The sequence below is a fragment of the Oryctolagus cuniculus genome, chromosome 2, assembly GCF_964237555.1.
Source record: "Oryctolagus cuniculus chromosome 2, mOryCun1.1, whole genome shotgun sequence".
Taxonomy (NCBI): domain Eukaryota; kingdom Metazoa; phylum Chordata; class Mammalia; order Lagomorpha; family Leporidae; genus Oryctolagus; species Oryctolagus cuniculus.
The window spans coordinates 61,557,579-61,580,707 of NC_091433.1; positions in this window are offsets into that span (position 1 = coordinate 61,557,579).

Genomic DNA, 23,129 nt, shown 5'->3' on the forward strand with positions numbered 1-23,129 from the left:
GCCACTCCCTGCCTGCAGTGCCAGAATCCCATATGATGCTGGTTCGAGTCCCAGACTCTTCACTTCAGATCCAGCTCTCTACTAATGGGTGTGGGAAAATAGCAGAGGATGGCCCAGCTCCTTGGGTCCCTGAATCTACATGGGAAACCTGGAAGAAGCTCATGGCACCTGGCTTTGCCCTGGCGAAGTGCCGGCCTTTGCAGCCATTTGGGGAGTGAATCACAATATGAAAGATTTCTCTTCTCTTTCTTTCTTTTTCTCAGTAACTTTGCCTTTCAAATAAATACATAAAAGCATTAACACAAACACGCACACACAAATTACTAAATGACTTATGTAAATACACTTGAGGTGGAACTCCACACTAATTAGTGTGGGCTGCATACAGTGACTTCCTCTCAAGGAATAATGTGAAGAACATAGGGAGGTAGTAAATATGTGTTAAGTCCCATAAATAAAGGAAGGAAAGAGACTCTGGCGGAAAAAATGCATTTATAGAAACAGTGACAAAGAAGTCATAAATTTAATGAGAGATAAAAACAAACGCATTCAAAGAAATTCAGTGGCTACCTGGCAAGATCACAGAAGCAACAATTGTCTATGATGCTATTGGCATTGTACCTCTGTTATGTTATTTCTAAAAACAAAAAAGCCCAGTCTTCTCAAAAGAAAGCAACAAATAATTCCCAATAGAGGGATGCTCTGCAGAGCAATTGATCCTTTGAATTGTTAAGGTCATCACAAACTAAGACAATTTGAAAAACACGGGGAAGAGTAGAAATGATGATTTAAGTAGTATGGTTTTTTAGATGAAATTCTGCAAATGGGATATTGGTTAATTAACTGTGACAAATGTACCACATCAATGTAAGATGTTAATTAAAGAGAAAACAGGGTTTGAAATATATAGGAAATCTTTGTACTATCATCACAATTTTAGATAAATATGTAATTCTCCTGAATATTAAAAATTTATTTAGAAAAGAAAATCAAATACTTAACATACAAATGCAGTTTCAAAAGCTTAACATTGAGTGGTTAACATTCTTTATAAACAGGATATGTCATTAATCAAATCTTCCCTGAATGTGATTAAAGTTAATTTAAGTTAAAATTAATTAAATTAAAATTTAGTGCACCTATAAATATACTGGTATGTAGACAAAAAACAAAGTAAATTAACATGTTATAAGGTAGTAGGGAATCTTAATAAACAAATTACTGAAAGAGAAAAAAATAAAATGAAGAAAATCCATAAAACTAAAAGCAAATTATTTAAGAAATCTAACCAGAAGAGAAATGCCTACTATAATAGAAGATAGAATAAATACAAAATGTAATAATTTTTATAAATGTAAATTGGGACCAAAATATTGCCACAGTAGAGCTTTAAGACTCTTGGACAACAAATTTAACCTTGAAGAATTGGCTATTTCCAAGTATCTACAGCTTATAAATATTGATTCCAGAATAAATTACAGTATTGTTTACTTATGATGGAGTAGTTCCTGTTAGAACTTAGTCTCCATGAAGAACAGCCTTTACAACTGGATGGAAAATAATATTAATACATTTTAAAAATGACCTTAACATTTCAGAACGTTAGCAAGGCAAATTCTGGAAGAGCTGACAGATGGGAGATGGCACTGCTCAGTGTGAATTTTCTGATTTTATAGCTTTCAGCCTTGAGAAAAAAATCAAATCTAGGACCACTTAAGGTGGCACAAATAATTAGAGAAAATATAGTCTTTTCATTTTGGAAAAACCAGAGCACAAATGTGAAAGAATCAACAGTTGTAGAGATGTAAAGTGAGAAGGGGACAGCTAGAGAGATGGAAACAAACATGATGTAAAGAGACTCCTACCCAATCTCCTGTGGATTCCTGAAGTGTGCCAGAGTGAAAAGATTCCAGATGAGAAGAAAACAGCTTTGGAGACAAGTGAGTCATTGTCTAAGAGACAAGTTTGTAGTTCAAGGACAATCAAGTCAATTACCTCTGAATAAAACAATAAAATAAGTAGTTTTCAGATTAATAAACAAAGCTCAGTGTCACCACAGAATAACATTAACATGTCCAGGATAAAAGCAAAGATACCCCAGTCTCAAAGGAAAGACAACAAAGATGTTTTTTCAGGGTTAGAACAGGTTATAAAGAAATCTTTGCTTTGTCATAACATATATGTGATTGCAATAAATAAAGTGATACTAAATCTCATAATACAACTTGGAAATATAAAAAAGAACTCAATTCTAAATTTCATAAATTAGGAAAAAATAATTTTTTGGGAGAATTTATACCTGACTGGCAATGATAAATGAAAAATTAAGGGATTTGAATGTAGACCAATAGAACCGATTAATATGAAGATTAAAAAGAAAAATTGTATAAAGTGCATAGAAATCGTATGAAGTGCAAAGAATAGCATAAAGTGGACAACAGCAAAATTTGGAAATATGTGTAAATCCTATAAAGAAAGAAATGTGGCAGAAAAATTGAAACCGATTATCAATGAAGTGCAGTGATTACTCCGCCACCTGCAATGCAGGCATCCATTATCCAAGGCTGGATCAAATCTCTGCCGCTCTTCTTGTAATCCAGCTCTCTGCCAATGCACCTGGGGAAACAGCAAAAGGTATCCCATGTGCTTGTAATCCTGCCACCCTTGTAGAGATCAGGATGGAGTTCCAGGCTCCTGTCCTTAGCCTGGCCAGCACTGGTCATTGCATCATTTGGGGAGTGAACCAGTAGAGGTAAGATCCGTTGATCCCTCCCTGTGTTACTCTACCTTTTGAACAAAAAAAGAAAAGAAATTCAAACATGTGAACCAAAAATTTTGTTTTACTAAAAATATCCACAAAGAATAATGGTGAATGGGATCGACCCTGTGGCACAGTGGGTTAATACCCTGGCCTGAAGCGCTGGCATCCCATTTGGGTGCCGGTTTGAGACCCAGCTGCTCCACTTCCAATCCAGCTCTCTGCTGTGGCCTGGGAAGGCAGTGGAAGATGGTTCAAGTCCTTGGGCTCCTGTACCCTAGTGGGAGACCAGGAAGAAGCAGGATTGGCGTAGCTCCAACCATTGCAGCCAATTGGGAGTGAGCCATCGGATGGAGGATCTCTCTCTCTCTCTCTCTCTCTCTCTGCCTCTCCTCTCTCTGTGTAACTCTGACTTTCAAATAAATAAATAAATCTTAAAAAAATGGTGAAATAAGAACATTTTTTAGATTTTAAAAACTAATTATGATGAACAACTTAATATGTTATCCCTCTTAGTATTTTTGTTTGTTTGTTCTACGTAATACTTTTGGTTGCATACTGTAATCAATACAAAATTATTCTTAAGTGCTGAAACTTAACTGAAAAGTGATCACTGTTAAATATAAGAGTGGGAATAAGAGAGGGAAGAGATGTGCAATTTGGGACATGCTCAAGCTGACTTACCTCAAACGGTAGAGTTAGAAACATATCAGGGGATTCCAATTCTATCCCATCAAAGTGGCATGTACCAATGCCAACTCACTAGTCCCAGTGATCAATTTCTGTTCACAATTGATCATAATGATAGGACTAAGAACCAAAGGGATCACGTAAACAAGAATAGTGTCTGCAAATACTAGCTGATAGAATCAAAAAGGGAGAGAAAGATCCAACATGGGAAGTGAGATACACAGCAGACCCATAGAATGGCAGATGTCCTAAACAGCACTCTGGCCTCAGAATCAGCCCTTAAGGCATGCAGATCTGGCTGAAAAGCCCATGAGAGTATTTCAGGCATGGAAAGCCAAGACACTCTGGGAAAAAAAAAAAAAAAAAAACCCTAAATGAAAGATTTCTGCGAGTGAAATCCCAGTGGAAAGAAAGGGTCATCAAAGAAGGAGGTACCTTTCTCTGAAGGGAGGAGAGAACTTCCACTTTGACCATGGCCTTGTCTAAATATGATCAGAGTCAGTGAACTCAGGGGGCTTCCATAGCCTTGGCAGCTCATGACAAGAGCCTAGGGTAATTACTGATGCCATAAACAAGAGTGTCAATTTGTTAAGTCAACAACAGGAGTCACTGTGCACTTACTCCTCATGTAGGATCTCTGCCCTTAGTGTGCTGGTCATTGAGATTTAATGCTATAACTAGTACTCAAACAGTATTTTTCACTTTATATTCCTGTGTGGGAGCAAACTGTTGAAATCTTTACTTAATGTATGCTAAACGGATCTTCTGTATATAAAGAGAAATGAAAATGAATCTTGATGTGAATGGAAGGGGAGAGGTAGTGGGAAAGGGGAGGGTTGCGGGTGGGAGGGACGTTATGGGGGGAAGCCATTGTAATCCATAAGCTGTACTTTGGAAATTTATATTCATTAAATAAACGTTTGAAAGCAAAATAAATAAATAAATAAGTAGGTCCTTTTTAAAAAGATAAAAATAAATAATAAAGTGATAAGCACAAAAAAAATTTAGGAGAAAAGATATGTCATCAGCATCAGGGACAAAAGAGGATTATTACTAAAGAGTATATAGATATGAAATGGATAATAAGGAAAAGTTATATGCAATTTTTTGCCAACTTAGATGACAAGGATGAATTCCTTGATAAGTACCATTTAATGAAACAATCTTAAATAGACAGAAAATCTGAAGATAATAATAAGAATAGCATGTTTTGGAACAATTTTTAAAAAGTGCTGATCATGTGGGGCAGGCGCTGTGGCATAGCGGGTAAGCTGCTGCCTGCAGTACAGGCATTGTTCAAGTCCCACTTGCTGGATTGCTCCACTTTGGATCCGGCTCTCTGCTATGGGCCTGGAGACAAGAAGCTCCTGGATCCTGGCTTCCGATCTGCGCAGCTCCAGCCATTGCTGGAGAGTAAATCTGCAGATGGAAGACCTCTCTCTCTCTCTCTCTCTCTCTCTCTCTCTCTCTCTTTGCCTCTGCCTCTCTGTAACACTGCTTTTCAAATAAATAAATGAATCTTAAAAAAAAATACTGAAGACTTTTTGGAGAAGTTATGCAAATTTATTAAGATTGCTTTCAAATACAAGAGTACATTTTTTATGTTAATAGGGAAAAACATGCACACATATCAAAATGAAATTATTTTACAAACTGATCTTTAGATTCAACATGGTTTTTAATCATAACCTTGATAAAAATGTTTGTGATTTAATACTTTGAGGCTAAATCCATTATACAAGACCAAAGATACAAAATCTAGGATGTGGTCTTGTCGTATTTAAAAGCTAACAAATCATTTTTCACACAGTGATTAGTTCTGGTAGAAAACATGATATTTCTGAGTCAGAACCAGAGGACCCCAGCATTCATGACAGAGCAAATAGCACCATTTATTCTTTATTTTTTTTTCACAGGCAGAGTGGACAATGAGAGAGAGAGACAGAGAGAAAGGTCTTCCTTTGCCGTTGGTTCACCCTCCAATGGCCGCCATGGCCGGCGCACCGCGCTGATCCGATGGCAGGAGCCAGGAGCCAGGTGCTTCTCCTGGTCTCCCATGGGGTGCAGGGCCCAAGCACCTGGGCCATCCTCCACTGCACTCCCGGGCCACAGCAGAGAGCTGGCCTGGAAGAGGGGCAACCGGGACAGAATCCGGCGCCCCGACCGGGACTAGAACCCGGTGTGCCGGCGCCGCTAGGCGGAGGATTAGCCTAGTGAGCCGCGGCGCCGGCCGCACCATTTATTCTTGATTAAAAGTGTGAGAGGTACTGAGAGAGTCTACAAAATACCAGTATGCACAGATTACATTACAGTAGAACACTGAGTTCAAGGGATTCATCTCTTTTATAGAAAGCAGTATTCAAGGCTATTATTTATATGCAAAGCAACATTAGCTCAACCCTCAAAGATTTTGGCGGTAAACACAAACAAGTGGCTCAGGTATAGAGATGAGGACCTTTCTCTCTTGCATGTAGGACTTCAAGAAACTCATGAAAGTTTATGTCGCCCAAAATAAAAATAACGATGGAATATTGACATGGAGATAGACTGACTAGCAGAACACAAATATGGGACATGTAAATCAAAGCTCCAATAAATAAATTGTAAGACTAAAATGGATAATCTATATAGGTAGAAATGAGAATGGATCTTAACATTACACTGTAAAATCTATTCAAGGAAACACAAATTGTATTTTATATGAAATTCCGCTTTATAATTTAGAAGAAATATAAGGCAATGTGTGTATAATTGAAAAGACAAACATTGCATGAATAATATAAATCATACAGCAAATTTTAATAAGCATAAATATATTAAAGATTTTTTCATCAAGTGGGATAACAGAATAAAATGACTTAGCTCGCTTTCACTAATTAGGAGGATATATTTATGGCATTTTAAAAACATAAAGAATCAAAATTTAAAATAATTGCTCACAAATGAAGAGTGAAAAGCCAAACACAATACTAAAAAATCTGAAGGGGAGTGAGACAGAGTAAAAGTCATGCAAAGCATTTATCAGAAGACAGAACATATTCTAGGAAGGAACATGTGCATTAAATCTCAACTTCTTCGATAATCAGGAAATAAAAATTTCAACTACAGTAGGTACTTTTAATGCATACCATACTTGGAAACATTCAGAAACAAATTGAACTTTCATAGAATACTGAGGCAGAATTAAATCTATCACATGTACCAAATAGAAAACACACATTGCCTACTTACTAAATCCATACATTCCACCTTGTATATGTTTCATTGCAAAATATGTATATATACATACATGCATACATATATGTCTTCCATTTATATATTAATAGCCATAATGTATTATGCTACTTATGAAGTTTAGATATTCATTTAAACATGGAGCTAAATGCATACTTGTGCATGATATTACAGCAGACAGAATGTTCTTACTGGTATCAATTTTAAAGTAAAATACAGGAAGCAATTTACACATTTGTTGACAGAAATTAAATTAGTAAGTTGTAGTATATTCACAAAATGGAATAATACACCAAATAAAAATGAGAATATCAAGTTGCATAACTCAATATGGACTTATGTAGAAAAATGACTAAATAAAACATGTTAAAGTAGAAAATATACAATGTCATTTTATTTGTATCATTTTCAAACACAACTACATCTTATATATTATGGAACCATATCTTTTAAGCAAATAAAAAAATTTACATATACTTCAAAACTGTAAAAGCTTCAATGAGAAGAGCTGGTACATCAATGGTATTTGTCATATTATTTATAGAGCTTGCTGTTGCTTATCTGAGTGTTTATCTTATAAATAATCATAGAAATATCATAGCTACAAGTGTTTTGTATTTGATTTTTATTGTTAAGAAAATAGAAAACAAAGAATGGAAGAGTCCACTGAATTCTGAGAAACAAGAACAAATCACATACCAAAATTTGTTTGATATATTTGAACATCAAATATAGAAATATTTCAGATATAAAAATTTTCAATAAGCAAACTAAAGCTTAAAAATAATGTGCTGCTAAAGTATGACTTAAGTCAGATGGAAACAGATATGATGAACGCTGGATAACAGTAAATCAGGAACTCCCTACACTCTAGGACAAAAGAACTAAATAATTATATTTCTATATCAATATACATTAAAATACTGCTTTACGTGTTAGATTTACTTTCTGAGCAAAAAACTTAAAGAATGTTCCCTGGAGGATAGAAAAAGATTGACTGAGTAAGATGCTCCAGCGATTACCTCCACACAGAGACATCAATTTGAACAGCTATTCATCAGCAAGGCCCCTGCACATGTTCTAGAAAGCCAAATGGGAGACCACAGTACATAGTTTTAGTTTAATAAGAAAAGTCTTATTGAAGAAGCCAAAAGAAAAGAGTTGCCCATGTCACTCTTCCCTAAACACACAATGTGGAAAGAGATGTCTTCCACTTGGAAGAGAGGGAAGGAATCAACCAAAATCGTAGACATGAAAGCTAAGGCCTTTTGACAACCTAAAAGCAAAAATCTATAATAGCTACACCAAAAATAATAAGCAAAAAAAATTCAAACACACTTCTATAACAAATCGCTTAATCACAAAGGAATGTTACAAGAGGAAGACAAAAACAATGGAATCAGAAAAAGCTAGAAATAAAGTGTCAAGTTGGCTTAACCTATCAATAATTACTTTAGAATTAAATGGATTAAATTTTCCAATTAAAATACAAAGAGCAACTAAATGGATTTACAAAAACAACAAGCATGAAACAATAAAAAATAATGTACTCTATGATGGTTATAAGACACTCATGTCACTTTTAAGGACAAATATAGATTGGATATGAAAAAAATGGAATAAGATATGCTAAGCATGGAACTGGTGCTCTGGTGAGGTGGGTTAAGATGCCACCTACAGGGCCAGCATTCCATATGGGCACCAGTTCTAGTCCTAGCTGCTCACTTCTGATCCAGCTTCCTGCTAATGTGCCTGGGAAAGCAGTGGAAGATAGCCCAAGGCCTTGGGCCCCTGCACCCACCTGGGAGACTCAAAAGAAGCTCCAGGCTCCTGGCTTTAGCTGACTGTTGCAGCCATTTGGGGAGTAAACCAGTAAATGGAAGATTTCTGTCTGTCTCTCTCTCTCTCTCCCTCTCTCTCTCTCTAACTCTGCCTTTCAAATAAATAAATCTTAACAAAAGATATATCATGCAAATGGAATCCTCTAAGAATACAGAAATAGCCATACTCATATTATATAACACGTATTTTAAATTAAAAGTATTAAAAACTGACAATCTTTGTTAGGTTATTATTAAGTGGTCAACTAATCAATGAAATAATAATTGCAAGTATGCATGCACTCAAATTCAAAACACCAAAACAAAGACAGTGTTAATATACTTAAAGACAGAGATATATTCCATAGCAGTAATAGTAGGGGACTTCACCTTTCTTTCAGCAATGAACAGATCATCCATTTTAAACAATCACTGAAGAAACAGCATAGCTAAACTGCATCACAGATCAATTTGGCCTAAGAAATATCTGTAGAAACTCCCATCAATATTTGAGTATAAACATTATTCTCAAGGGCTCTTGGACCATTCTACAGAATAGGTCAAGTGGTAGGTCTCAAATTACATCTCAACACATTTTTAAAATTGAAATCATATTGGATTTCTTTGCCAAATGAAATGCAATAAAACTAGAAACTGACAACTTGAAAAACTTTGAAACTGTACAAATAGAAATTAAGCAATTTACTGCTGAACAACCAATGGAAACAAATAAAAACTGAAACATGGAAAAAGCAGTACCAAGAGGAAGGTTTAGAACAATATCTACATTAACAAAAAACAGACATAAATTACAAATAGCCAACCTATTTTTTCACCACAAGGGACTAGAAAAGCAAGAATAAATCTAAGCCAAAGTTAGTATGAAGAAAGAAATAATGCAGGTCAGAGGAGAAAAACAATGAAATAGAGACAAAACTTAAAAGCAAAAAAAAAAAAAAAAAGAAACCCGCAATAAAATAAAGACATTTTTCCAAAAATAAACATATGGCTAACTTTTTGCTAGACTAACCATAAAAAAAGAGAAAACTCAAAATTAGAGATGAAAATGGAGACATTACAACTCATACAGCATAATTCAAAAGATCATTAGGAATTATCATGAACAACTTTATGAAAAGAAATTTGATAGCCTAGAAGATATAATAAAATGTGTGGACATATATACTATACCAAGACTGAATCATGAAGAAACAGAATTCTGGTACAGATTAACCATGAATAACGAGTTTGAGTTAGTCTCAATGGAAAGTTTCGCATCAAAGAAAGAAAAGACAAAAATCAGATGGTTTTTCTGTTGAATTCTACCAAATATGTAAAGAAGAACTAATATTAATTGCTCTAAATTATTCCCTAATATAGAAAAATGAGTGATTCATTCTAAGTTATTCTGTGAGGCCTGCCTCACTCTAATACTAAAATCAGAAAGGGAATAAATAAAAACAACAAAAGATGGGGCTGGCACTGTGGCTTAGTGGGTAAAGCTGCCACCAGCAGTGCTGGCATCCCATATGGGTGCTAGTGCAAGTCCCAGCTGCTCCACTTCCAATCTAGCTCTCTATTATAGCCTGGGAAAGCAGTGGAAGATGGCCCAAGTCCTTGGGTCCCTGCACGTGTGTGGGAGATCTGGAAGAAGCTTCTGGCTCCTAGCTTTGGATCAGTGCAGCTCCAGCCATTGCAGCCATCTGGGGAGTGAACCAGTGGATAAAAGATCTCTCTCTCCCTGCCTCTGCCTCTTTGTAACTCTCCCATTCAAATAAATAAATAAATCTTAAAAAGAATGTTACAAGCTAATATCCTTGATGAACATAAATGCAAAAATCCTCAACAAAATATGAGCAAACTGATTCCAAAGACCATCAAAAGGATTACTCATTATGTGTAAGCAGGGTTAATCCCAGGGATGCAAAAACAGTTCAACATTCACAAATCAACAAATGTGCTACAACACATCAACAGAATGAAAGATGGAAATCATCTTAACAGATGTAGGAAAACATTTGATAAATTCCAACATCCCTTTATGATAAGAAAATACTCTGAAAAATCAGGCACAGAAGTATAATGACTTAATATAATAAGGACCATATATAATAAGTCAATAGCTAATATACTGAATGAGGAAGTGCTGAAGTCATTGTTTTTAAAATCTGGAACAAAGGCCAGTGCCGCAGCTCACTAGGCTAATCCTCCACCTGTGGCGCCGGCACCCAGGGTTCTAGTCCCGGTTGGGGCGCCAGATTCTGTCCAGCTTTCTGCTGTGACCCGGGAAGGCACTGGAGGATGGCCCAAGTGCTTGGGCCCTGCACCCACATGGGAGACCAGGAGGAAGCACCTGGCTCCTGGCTTCGGATCAGTGCCGCGCACCAGCCGTAGTAGCCATTAGGGGGTTGAACCAACGAAAGGAAAATCTTTCTCTCTGTCTCTCTCTCACACTGCTTAACTCTGCCTGTCAAAAAAAAAAAAAATCTGGAACAAAGTAAGATGACCCATTTTGGGGGTCTTTTTAACTAAGTGTTAGAAATCCTAGCCAGAGCAATAAAAGAAAGAAATGGCATTCAAATCATGAAGAAGCAATTCAAGTTACAAGTATTTGCAGATGACACCACCTTACATACTGAAAACTCTGAAGACTCTATCGAAAAATAAAGCTATTAGAATCAATTAAAAGTTCATCAATTCAGCAAAGTTGCAGGATACGATATCAATATAAAGTAAATACCATTGCCATTCATTAATAGTAAATTAACTGGAAAAGAAATTTAAAAAGCAATCCCTTTTACAATATTTAACAAAATAAAACTAAAATGAAATACCTAGGAATAATTTTATCCAAATAAGTGAAAAAAAATCTCAACAATGAAAATTAAAAAACATTGATGAAAGAAATTGTAAAGGACAGAGAAATTAATGAAGAAACATCCATGTTCATGAAATAGAATAAATAATATTGTTAAAATGTCATTCATTTTAAAAAAGATTTATTTGTTTATTTGAAAGTCAGAGTTACAGAGAGAAAGGGAGCAACATAGACAGAGTGATCTTCCTTCCTCTGGATACCTCCTCAGATTATCTCAATGCCCAGAGCTGGGCCAGGCTGAAGCCGGAAGCCTGGAGCTTCCTCCAGGTTTCCCATGTGGGTAGCAGGGGCCCAAGTACTTGGTTCTTCTTCCATTGCCTTTCCAAGGCCATTATCTGGGAGCTGAATCAGAAATGAAGCAGCCAGATCTTGAACAGGAGCCCATATGGGATGGCAGCATTGCAGGTAGTTTTACCTGCTATGTCACAAGGCTGGGCCCCTGAGATATCCTTATTATCCAAAGCAATCTATAGCATCATTGGAAAATAAATGAGTTATTCCACAGAACTGAAAATATGAAAAACAAATGCTAAAGTTCATATGCCATCACACCTAAAAAACATAGAACTAAAAAGCCAAGAAAATATTGACCAAAAAAAAACCACAAATGATACAAATGTTGGTAAAGATGTGGAAGACAGAAAATTCTTGTAAATTATTAGTGGGAAAGAAAATTAGTACAAGCTTCTAGAAAACAGCACTAGTATTCAACTTGATGCTGGAAGTTTTGGCGAGGGCAATAAAAGAAAGAGAAATGACACTCAAATCAGAAGGAAGAATTAGCATCAGAAGAAGGGTTAGAAGGACTAATATTGCCAAAATGCCTTTAGCGTAAAAGTTCCTTGTACAATTAAAAATAGAACTACCGTATGATCCAGCAATCTCACTACTGAGCATATATCTTTTTTTAATTTATTTAATGAATATAAATTTCCAAAGTACAGCTTATGGATTACAATGGCTTCCCCCCAATAATGTCCCTCCCACCCGCAACCCTCCCCTTTCCTACTCCCTCTCCCCTTCCATTCACATCAAGATTCATTTTCGATTCTCTTTATATACAGAAGATCAGTTTAGCATACATTAAATAAAGATTTCAACAGTTTGCTCCCACACAGGAACATAAAGTGAAAAATACTGTTTGAGTACTAGTTATAGCATTAAATCTCAATGACCAGCACACTAAAGACAAAGATCCTACATGAGGAGTAAGTGCACAGTGACTCCTGTTGTTGACTTAACAAATTGACACTCTTGTTTATGGCATCAGTAATCACCCTAGGCTCTTGTCATGAGCTGCCAAGGCTATGGAAGTCCCCTGAGTTCACTGACTCTGATCATATTTACACAAGGCCATGGTCAAAGTGGAAGTTCTCTCCTCCCTTCAGAGAAAGGTACCTCCTTCTTTGATGACCCATTCTTTCCACTGGGATCTCACTTGCGGAAATCTTTCATTTAGGTTTTTTTTTTTTTTTTTTTTTCCCCAGAGTGTCTTGGCTTTCCATGCCTGAAATACTCTCATGGGCTTTTCAGCCAGATCTGAATGCCTTTAGGGCTGATTCTGAGGCCAGAGTGCTGTTTAGGACATCTGCCATTCTATGGGTGTGCTGTGTATCTCACTTCCCATATTGGATCATTCTCTCTCTTTTTTATTCTATCAGCTAGTATTTGCAGACACTATTCTTGTTTATGTGATCCCTTTGGTTCTTAGTCCTATCATTATGATCAATTGTGAACAGAAATGATCACTGGGACTAGTGAGATGGCATTGGTACATGCCACCTTGATGGGATTGAATTGGAATCCCCTGGTATGTTTCTAACTCTACCGTTTGAGGTAAGTCAGCTGAGCATATATCTAAAAAGAAGTGAAGTCATTTTGTGAAAAAGTCATCTTCCTTCCTACCATTCACAATAGAAATGGAAACAGCCTAATTCTCTATGAACTGATGAATGGATGAAGCAAATGTGATACATATGCATGTGAATACCACTAAGCAGTGAAAAGGATAAAAATCCTATCATTTACAATACAGAGGTAAATAGTAAGTGAAAAAAGTCCAGCGCTGAAAGAAAATATGACATAATTTTACTCATGTGGAATCTAAAAAAAGTAGATTCTATAAAGGTTTCAGCAGGTTAGTTGTAATCATAGACTGGGGAGTGTAGGGTAGACAAAGATAATGAGGAAATGTTGATCAATAGGTACTAAGTTATATTTATATAGGAGAAAAATGTTTTGGTTTTCTGTCATACAGAGGAGTGGCTATAGATACTGTACTATACATATATTTTTAGAAAGAGCTAAAATAAAATATTTTTAGTGTTTTCATCATAAGGAAGTAATAAATAAATATATATATGCATATATTTCCATTTCTCTTGATTTTAACATTACACAATGTATACATCTACCAAAAAATCACATTAGAGTTGCATCCTTAATTTTCAAGATTTATTTATTTGAAAGTCAGAGTTACACAGAGAGAGGAGAGGCAAAAAGAGAGATTGAGAGAGAGAGAGAGAGAGAGAGAGTCTTCCATCTGATTGTTCACTCCTCAATTAGCCGCAATGGCCAGAACTGCGCCCATCCGAAGCCAGGAGCCAGGATCTTCTTCTGGGTCTCCCACATGGGTGCAGGGGCCCAAGGACTTGGCCCATCTTCTACTGCATTCCCAGGCCATAGCAGAGAGCTGGATTGGGTGTGGAGCAGCCAGGACTCGAACTGGCGCCCATTTGGGATGCCGGCGCTTCAGGCCAGGGCGTTAATCCACTGCACTACAGTGCCAGCCCCAACATCCTGAATTTTAGAGTTTCAGGCCATCATCTTGATTTAACAAGGACAAATATCTTCCTAAGATCTTGGGGCCAGGTTGCCTGAACTCCCGAGGATGGGGACCTTACCAGCTACTACATTATTGGCATAAGCTTCACTCCAGTGATTGCAAATAGTTGGTGGACCCAGGGCAAGCAGGGTACTGAAATCTCTCTCCCACCCTTTCACTTCCTGTCCCACTCTTCCTGTGTGTGTGTGTGTGTGTGTGTGTGTGTTCTTCACCTTTTAAAGAAATTTCAACACTTTGTACATTGAAAAAAAAATCTAGTGGAATTTGACTTCCTAGGTTATGGACTTGGCTAGTAGTGTGATTCAGTGTTTGTCCCCCAGAATTCCTGTGTTGGAAACTTAAGTTTCATAGCTATAGATGAGTAGTATTTGGAGGTGGAGCTTTGGTAGATGAGGATGTATTAATGAGCTAGTAGATTTATGAGTTATAAAGGGAATAGTGTTGGGACGGCGCCGTGGCTCAATAGGTTAATCCTCCACCTTGCGGCACCAGCACACCGGGTTCTAGTCCCAGGCGGGGCGCCGGATTCTGTCTTGGTTGCCCCTCTTCCAGGTCAGCTCTCTGCTATGGCCCTGGAGTGCAGTGGAGGAAGGCCCAATTCCTTCGGCCCTGCACCTGCATGGAAGACCAGGAAATGCACCTGGCTCCTGGCTTCGGATCAGCGCAGTGTGCCGGCCGCAGCGCACCAGCCGCAGCGGCCATTGGAGGGTGAACCAACGGCAAAAGGAAGACCTTTCTCTCTCTCTCTCTCTCTCTCTCTCACTGTCCACTCTGCCTGTCAAAAAAAAAAGGGGGGGGGGGAATAGTGCTATAAAATTTAGCTGTCCCAGGCTCGCTTACAGTCTTTCATCATGCAATGTCCAGCACAATCTTGGAACTTGGCAGAGTCATCAACCAGAAGATCCTCACTTAATGAGGCCCCTCATCCTGGATATCCCAGCCTGCAAAATTGTAAGAAATTAGTTAATATTTTTGTAAATTATCCAATCTATAATATTGAATTATAATGCCAGAATGGACTAAGACATTTGGAACCCATAATCTTTGCTTTCTTTCCTATTTTTCGCTTTTGGAATGGATCACTGATGCACCATGTATTATGGAAGCGTGCACCTAGTGTGTTTTACAGATTCACAACTGGACAGACATTTTGATTCAGTATGAAGCACACCTCAATTCTTATCTAACTTAGAAAATATTTAAATGGGACTGTGGATCCTAAATTTTTGAGTTGATGTGGAATGACTTGTGTGTGGAGAATATATGAATATATTTTGCATGCAACAAGGACAGAAATTTTTGGGGGGTGAGGTGCAGAATGTCTTGGACTCAATGTTTTTGACCCCTCAAAATTTATGTATTGAAAAACAATGCCCAATGTGATGATATTTGAAGATTGTGACTTTAGGAGTTAATCAGTTATATGTGATCAAGGAAATGGGGGTGGCCTATGATAGGGCTAGTACCTTTATAAGAATAAACACCAGAGAGTTTGATATTTGCCCTGTGTCTGAGGATTCATCAAGAATATGAGATGTGCAAGCCAGGAAGAGAGCCTTCCTGGACACTGAATTGGTTAATACCTGATCTTGGACTTCCCAGCCTCAGCACCATGAGAAATACATTTCTGTTGCTTAAATTACCATATATATGGTATTTGCCTATGGCAGTCCAATTGGAGTAAGGGAATAAGCCTAAGTATTTTATTTAAAAGAATAATTATTACAAACAGTAAAATTGGTAAAAAAAAAAAAATGACCAAACAATGGAACAACAGAGAAGTGAAAGTTGAGTAAGTTATTTATATAGCAATATTTCTTTGTAGCTTTTAAATGGATAACGGTTATACCTAGTAAATCAAAATAGCAATATGACTATATACTGAGGTAAAAAAAAAAAAACTAGACAAAAAGGAAACACAAATGGTTGAAGATAATTTTCTCAAAAGGCTAGTCAAGGGAAAGGTGTTTATTCCCTCTCTTTCTGTTTAATTTACTTTAAAGCAGTTGCAATTGTCTCATTCATTCAACAAAGAAAAGCAAAAATGCAGAATGTAACATCATCCACTGCATTGTGAAAGAAATTTTACATAAAGATAGGCTATAAGCCCCTGAAAGTATAAGACTTGCATTTTCTAATTCCTCTGCATCTCATCGTAACCTAGAACAGAGATCTGTTTTTCCCCAACATAAAGGAGTTTAACAAGGATGGGAGACTTACCAAGTATATATTAGAAGGGAGACAGATGCGGCAGCAATGTCACACAAGAGTTGTGATCCTTGTGGTTTGTTCGTGGAAATGCTTAGATAAGGGAAAAAATGATCCGTTTGGAGTCTACCTCATTAAATTAATAATGAAGTCCAAGAACATAAGGCCCATAGATTCTGTTACTCTTTGTGAAAGAGAAAAACAATAAGAATGTTGTTACTTTAGGAGGAATAAAAGTATTAAAACCTGGACGTGTCTTGGGAAAGTTAACTCATCATGCATATAAAGCCTAATAAATTTTCTAATTCTATTTCTTCTTAATTGACTTTAATTGCCAATTCATGTCAACAAGGACAAACAGACCTTGCATTTTAAATGAAATGATGCAAGCCATATTAAATGTGGCCTTGAAGTTTCTGAACTATTTCATATGCATGAAGCAACTGCTAATAGTAGCCTTTGTTTCTACAGTAGAACAAAAAGATTCATGCTGTATCAGATATTGCTGCAAAAATCATACACTGAGAAAGACATATTTCATGAAATAGTTTGCAATTTTTCTCTATGCCACCTGTAATGAGCTTCATTAAAAAAGAAATTATCTTTGTATCTTCACATTGTTTTTGCCTAATCTGCATTGCAATATATCAAAAGAGAAATGTTCTTTTGTCTTACACCTTTGTATAAACATTGTCCAGATTAAAAATGGGTGATGAAGCTTTCTAGGATGCTACCACAGCATGAAAGCTCTGCAAGTTAATATAAAAATGTGAGATTTAAAACCCTTCATATCTCATAAAGCATCTAACAGGCATATACTCCTGATTGCTATCACTACATCTTTCAAACTCCAACGATAATTTCATCTAATGCCTAGCAATCACTCTGCTCAAAAGTTGTCCACAAAGAGAAACAGGAAACTTTGAATAGCTCATATTAATTATTCATTGACTCAAATAAAAACAAATAGTCATTTTGGAATGTGTGAATCACAGCTATGCTGTAATACCAAAACTAATATCAGTTTCTTTCTAGAAAGTTTCTGCGCCTTAGCCAGACAATCCTGAGGTAACAAGTAGACCTGGCAAAATCAACAAGTAATTATTCTTAATGTCTCAACTGGGCTGAGCTAATCCAAATTTAATTTCATGTGCTGTCTCCAGAAGTTGAATACTCTTATAAAAGTTTCCCTTTTTTTGCATTATAGGTAAAATATCACCATATTAGTTAAAAAGTTAGCTACAGCAAAAAATTCTTTGCATATTCATACATGAAACATAGCTTCTGTGTAGTGATATATAATAGAATCAGCACTTCATTTGTCAGAAAGCTTTTGATATATTTTATTCATTTTTCAAAGTTAATATTTCATCAAATTGTAATCATACCTTTTTTTAAAGATTGATTTTATTTATTTGAAAGAGCTACAGAGAGAGGCAGAGACAGAGAGAGAGGTTGTCCATCTGCTGGTTCACTCCCCAGATGGCCGCAACGGCAGGAGCAGCGCCGATCTGAAAGCGGGAGCCAGGATTTTTTTCCAAGTCTCCCACATGGGTGCAGGGGCTCAAGGACTTGCGCCATTTTCTACTGCTTTCTCAGGCCATAGCAGAGAGCTGGATCGGAAGAGGAGCAGCAGGGACTAGAACCGGCGCCCATATGGAATGCCAGCACTTCAGACCAGGGCTTTAACCTGCTGCGCCACAGTGCTGGCCCCTTTCATACCTTTTCTATTTAAACAAATATATAAATGTATATATAATATATACATACATATGCATGTATAAATATATATGTTATATATATAATGTTTTAAAAATATAACAGTGCTTGCATTAGTATCAGTAATACACATCCACTGGCACTTAGTAAATATTAGCCATGAAATTATGAACCATTTTTGCACAACTAAATATACAATCTGTGTTATAATACACAATTATATTAATTAGATCACCATGGAAAAAAGCTGTTGCCATTACCATTAAATTAAAAATGCAGACTACTAAATAGTGAGTTGAGCAGGGTCCTGGTGTTTAAAACTTATAACATGGCTATAGAATAAAAATAACAGAATTTTATCTAAAAATATTAACTATGATTATTTCCATTTACCTAACTTTATATAGATTTTACCATTTTTATTCACAACTTTGTTTTTCCATGAAAATACATTATTGTGATAAGAGAAAATGACGATCAAAAGCAATTATTCCTCTTTGACTTCTGCAAGAATTACATGTTACAGTTGCCTTGAAATGCTTTAGCAGAGATAGAATTATTCACCAAATTTAAATATGCCATTTAAAATGCTCAAATATACAGCATAGGAGAAAATCTTTTGAAATATCCTTATTTGGGATACAGAATTTTACCCATTGAAAGGACAACTATTACTAACATATTACTCATATTTCTCATCCCATAATCACTAGTGTAGTCAATGCAATTCTCACTGAGCTGAAAAAAGGGGCTGTCATAGTTATTCTCAGAGAAAGGACATCATGGAGGTCCTGCTGCCGTTATTAAAGATGAGATTCTCTTGTAAGGTCAGGATGAGTAATAAGCAATTATACCACTCAGGGCTGAGTTTAGAAGTGTTTGTTGTTTATATGACCTTCCATGAGTAGTTTAGTATATTTATAAATATTTGCCATTCATTTGCCTTTTGTCATTGACTAAGGATTGACCTGTGTCACTTGTCACTGACACCTAACACCAAAATGAATTGAAATTCTGTCTTTAGAAATAGGTTTCCTTGATACTGTGACATTTATAAATGGACCTTTAAAGACTACTTTTTCTATACACTTTGTTTCAATTTCTTGTCAGTCTCAAGTGGAGGTTTTTATAATACTAAATTTATCACATCTTTCCAGGATCATTTCTCTGACTCAGCTTCTGTTGTGTGTTTCACCTCTGAAGGAGTCCATGTTTACTTCTTCCCTCCCCTTCAACTTACAACAAATTATATATATAAAACACTCTCAGGAGAGAAAATGGCATTTCTTTAAAAAAACTACTCAAAATATAAGGAATCATTGGTTTTATCATGCAAGTTTGAAGGTTATCATTCATGTAGTGCCTTTTAAAAAAACTTCTCAGGAAAGGTCAATTTCCAACTCTTTGTTGTATAACACAAAAGTTTAGAGAGAAAACATTTAACTGGCTTTGTCATTATGTAAGCTATAGCTTACTGAAGTTCGTTATACCATCAATCCTGTGATGAATCATTTTCATCCATCTTATTTTCTCTTTGGCTTTTGTGGAATAATTTATGACATCTTTAAGCTTTGCTATGTGATGGCCACTTATTACCATCATTTTGTGTACTCCCTAATTTTTCTTAACATTTTGTAATTTTTGTCTCGGAATTTTCATGAAATTTCTTTCTTCACTTATTTATTTATTTAAAAGGCAGAATCAGAGAGAAAGAGAGACAAACATCTGCTCTTTGATGACCAAAATGCCTGCAATAATCAGTTCTGGGGCAGGCATAAGCCAGCCTGGAAATCCATGTGGGTCTTCCATGTGCATGGCAGGGACATAAGCATTTGGGCCATCATCTGTTGCCTTCCAATGGTGTATTAGCAAGAAGCTGGATTGGAGACAGAGTGGCCAGACTGGAAATGAGAATGGAACTCCGGTATAGGATGCAGATTTTCCAATCAGTGGCTTAAACTGATCATTTACATTGCCTGCCTCTAGTCATTATTACCCTAGAGATAGGTATCTAAAATTTCCATTTACATGATTATGCAAGACCTAAGATTTCTTTTCTCTAATGTAAAGGCCTATGACTATTGAATCCATAACAAGTCAAAACAAAGAACTAAAATAGAAGAAACCAAAAACATAAATTTAATAGTCACCCCATTTTTCAAAAGCTTAATGTAAAATAAATTTGTATTTTGCTTCATTATATTGCCATTGTTACTGAAAAAAAAAACTGTCAGTTTCCAAAATAAGCCATTTTAACAGCATAGTTTACTCAGTTCTTTATACATTTTAGTCCACTCTCCAGTTTATTAGGTTCGTTTTAATATGCATAGTACAGCACTATTGCCACAAGAAGATAGCATCTGGACTTACATGTCCATTGGGTACAACTATCGGCATTTTTCCTTTGCTTAGGTCATGAACCCAATTAATCCTCATTGCAGAAAGGATAAAGGAAATACCAGTGATCATACACACTAAATGTTAACTGAATTTAATCTGACAGTCATTGCTGATTGAACTCAGTATACCCTGAAACCTAAAAAATGAGTCTTAGCAGGAATATATAGATTTCTCTATATTTCACCAGTGACTTCTAAATACGCTTTGAAAATCAGCAAAAATGGAACTGCAAAGTTATGTGCACATTATTTTTTATTATGTAGGTTATAATGAGTGTGAATATCTGAAATTATTTTGTGGTTTTATAGGAGACTACACATCATCTCTATGTAAAAAAGGAAAGTTGTCTATGCTTCTTCTAATATCCTTTATCTGAAATTGATAACACATGAAATAAAATATTAGTAATGTAATCCTAGTAGATATTCAATTTTTTTTCCTTCTGTATTTTTAGTGTCAAATAAATCTTAGCAATATTTCTGATTCTAGACTTCTACACGATTCTTGGATCATGTTAATTTGTCAAAATTCGTTATATTTCCAGTCACTGTCACAAAATCTCCCCAATAATCCAAATTGGAAATGGGGAACTCACTAGAAATGAGAATGGAACAGTTTTAGATATCAATTATCCCTTTCCTGTTCACATCAAATGTTTCTAAAATCTTTTCTATTCTACCCCCCAGTTATCCTTAGACTCCTCCTACTCTTATATCAATAACTGAACACTAATTATTCTCCTCCTGGATTATTATGCCAATGTCCTACAGCATGTTCCTTCTTCCTGGGCACTCCTCAGTTGATTCTCTTCACAGCAAGCTTTAAACTGCTTTTTAAAGAATCAGTTGCTTTGGGTCGGCACCGCGGCTCACTAGGCTAATCCTCTGCCTTGCGGCCCCGGCACACCAGGTTCTAGTCCCGGTCGGGGCGCCGGATTCTGTCCCGGTTGCCCCTCTTCCAGGCCAGCTCTCTGCTGTGGCCCGGGAGTGCAGTGGAGGATGGCCCAAGTCCGTGGGCCCTGCACCCCATGGGAGACCAGGATAAGTACCTGGCTCCTGCCATTGGATCAGCGTGGTGCGCCAGCCGCAGCGCGCCGGCCGCGGCGGCCATTGGAGGGTGAACCACCGGCAAAAAAGGAAGACCTTTCTCTCTCTCTCTCTCTCTCTCTCTCTCACTGTCCACTCTGCCTGTCAAAAAAAAAAAAAAAAATCAGTTACTTTATCTCCACACTTTAAAGAAGAATTGTAGCTGGTTGATAAAACTAAATTATTTTAGGACAGACTATGAGGTTCATCATAATCTGACTCTTGTTAATGGATCAAACATCTTATATCTATCACAAGGGTATGTATGTATACATCCTCAATGTAATGAGTTCCTTGTTTAGCAAATCTCTCTAGTGAGAAAAACCCTGAAAAATGTTCACACATCATACAAAGATCTTCAGATTCATATCATCCTCACTGGGCCTTCTTTTCCCTAGACTTCCATTCCAAGCTTCAGATATCTTAGGATTCCTCATTATTTTTTGTCTGATTCCTAAAGTCTATTATGTACCTGGAGGGGTTCCAGGAACTCTGTCAGAGATGAGCTCCTGGGAGGCTTAAGACTGAACTGTTTCTTCAAAATTCTCACAGTGCTAGAATTTCTGATCCAGCCAAAGAAGAAAGAGCATTGAGAACAGTTCAGGTATGCTTTTGAAAGGCTACGTGTTAGGAGTGAGTGACATGTCTTAAGAGTAATTGTTGTTCTGGAAATGTGAAACCAAGACAAGAATAGACACATTCTAACAAACCCCTGATCCAAGGCCTGAGGAGATCAAGGAGATCTGCTGGTAGTTTGACATCTGTCAAAACAGATCAAGAAGTGATTTAGAGGAAGTTAAACATCAGAGAGCCTATAGAGCTCCAATGATAATAAAAATAGTAAAAATAAATAATTTGATGATACACAATCAGAATGATGGGAAAATTGATAAGTCATCTTAAATTAAGAGAATAAATATCAACCAAGAGATGATCCAGAAATTAGGGTGAGCAAGCAAAGTTATCAAACAATTATAACTAGTATTTTATAGAAAACAGAGGTGGGAAGAGTATTACAGCATAAGTGGTAAAGCCACCACATAGCAGGCAAAGCCACCTCCTGGGGTGCCAATATAGGGCTGGTTCTTGTTCCAGCTGCTCCACTTCCATCCCAGCTCCCCACTAATGGCCTGGGAAAAGCAGCAGACGATGGGCCAAAGGTTTGGACACCTGTTACCCAAATGGGGTCTGGCTCCTTGCTTTAGCCTAGCTCAGTCCTAGCAATTGAGGCCATCTGGGTAGTGAACCAGAAAATAGGAGATGTCTCTCTGCTGTCTCTCCCTCTCTCTCTCTCTGTGGCTTTTTCTTTCCTTTTTTTTTTCTTTTAAAGATTTATTTACTTATTTCAAAGTCAGAGTTACACAGAGAGAGTAGGGGAGTCAGAGAGAGGTTTTCCATCTGCTGGTTCACTCTCCAGTTGATCGCAACAGCTGGAGCTGCACCAATCTGAAGCCAGGAACCAGGAGCGTCTTCCAGATCTCCCATGCAGGCG